Here is a 2,156-nt window from a genome sequence, read left to right on the forward strand (position 1 = left end):
TTTCTATAATCAAATATCATATTTCTTGCATGTATGTTTGTCTCTCATGCACTTTTCTGGGCCCAGGTCCATCCATCAATCACCTTTGGATTTCCATCCAGGATTATGTATTTCTATCACATGGGAGGTGTGGCATAAGCATTTTCTGAGTGAAGTAAAATTCCTCAAAGTGTAAAAAGCAGGCAAGAGATTGTAGCTGATGCACTAAAAATGCTTGAAAAGCACTATCATCATAAGCATAACTAACACATAGTTAGAAGAATATTTTTTATCTTGTAGGACTATTCCTTGGATGGGTGCTCCACAAATATGCTATTAATTTAATTAAGCAAAATTTATCCAGAACAATCTTCTGGCCAATTGCCTGAGATCTTGAATCTGACCTAATTCCATTCACAAAGGAGAGAGCTTGCATATATAATATTAGAAAGTTAATAATGGTTAAAATGAGGATACTTCAAAAAGTTCATAGAAAAATGGAATTAAAAGATAATACAAACATTTCCATGAACTTTTTGAAGTATGCTCGTACATACCATAAAGCCAATAAAAATATTCAAAGAGTATATGAAGTTCTTACACAATTTTTATGATAGTTGATTACCATGGGAGAATTGGTTAAAAATTTGAGGAATTGTGAAATATTTAGCAGGTGCATGTCTAAAACTCAGAAAATTGGCAAAGGCAGAGAAGGCAGTGTGCTATTAAATCATAATTTAACACGGTAAATTTCAGCAATGCTTACAAGTAAAAAAATGAAAGGATGAAGTACTTTGTAATTATCAAGTTTAGTTAATAAAGTAAACTTTCAAACTACCTAAAGGTCAACAATGATTTTGTTTTTCAATTGACAGTGTCATGTTCAGAGTATACACAGACGGAAGCAGTCAGTTTTTGACTCACCTCTTTCTGTATTGTTTTATGGTAACCCTGTTGTAGAGGTCCTACTAAGAATTACGTGGATATCTATATTATTATGTACACAACAAAAATATTGAGGAAAATAAGGTATTTTAAAAACATTGGGCTCCTTAAAAACTTTTTTTTCCTTTTGGATTAGAGAAGTCATGAAAAGTCATTGTAGAAATTTGAAAAATTCAGAAAAGTATAAAGAAGAAAATGAACAACCCACAATAATTGCATTCTGATCTAACTCGCCATTGTATCTTTCTCTCATTTGGATTATTGTAATACCTTCCTAATCTGTCCCCTTGCCTTAATTTCTACCCATTGTAGCAGCCAGAGGGATCTTGCTAAAATGTTAATTAGATCATGTCATTCCTTAGCTCAAAACCTTCTGATGTTCTCACATCACTCAGAATAAAAGCAATGTACTTTCAAAGGCCTGTGTGAAGCCCTGCAGGAGCCCCTTCACCCAGCTGCTTTCTTGTTGTTCACCAATCATGCCAGGTGTCCTGCTCTTTGACCTGTCTGTCTGGATCACTTTCCCCCTAAATATCTACAAGGCTCACTCCCTCGCCTCTTTCGGGAATTCTCACAAATCTTATCTTTTCAGTGAAGACTTCCCTAACTACCTCTGTAAAACTGTGAATCCTTCAACATCCCTGCCTCTCTCCTCTGCTGTCCCATTATCATCATACTGTACAGTTTTTGTTGTTGTTTATTATCTGTCTCGAATGTAAACTCCATAAAGGCTGATCTTTTTATCTGGTTTTATTTGCTGCTGTATTATTTTTCTAATGTTGTGTAACAAATCACCCTGCAACGTAGTGGCTCAAAACAAAAATCATCATTCACTCTCATGATTTCAGTGAATCTGGAGTTTGGGAGGGGCGTGGCTGGATGGTTCTGGCTCGAGGTCTTTCCTGAAGTTTCACTGGATGTTGACTGGGGCTTTAGTCAGCTAAAGGCTTGACTGGAACTGGGGGATGTGCTTGCAAAGCATCTCACTCACATGGTCACAAGCTGGTGCTGGCTATGGTCGTGATGCCCAAGTCCTCCCCAAGTAGACCTCTTCACAGAACTATTTCAGTATTCTCATGACATGGCAGCTGGCTTCCCTCAGACTGTGTGATCCAAGAGAGTAATAGGGAAGCCAATGCTTTTCATGACTTAGCCTTGGAGGTAATAAACCATTACTCCCACTGGATTTTATTAATTATACATGCTAGTCTTGATTCAGTGAGGAAGGAGAC

This window comes from Galeopterus variegatus, unplaced genomic scaffold (assembly GCF_000696425.1).
Source record: "Galeopterus variegatus unplaced genomic scaffold, G_variegatus-3.0.2 Scaffold8109, whole genome shotgun sequence".
Taxonomy (NCBI): Eukaryota; Metazoa; Chordata; class Mammalia; order Dermoptera; family Cynocephalidae; genus Galeopterus; species Galeopterus variegatus.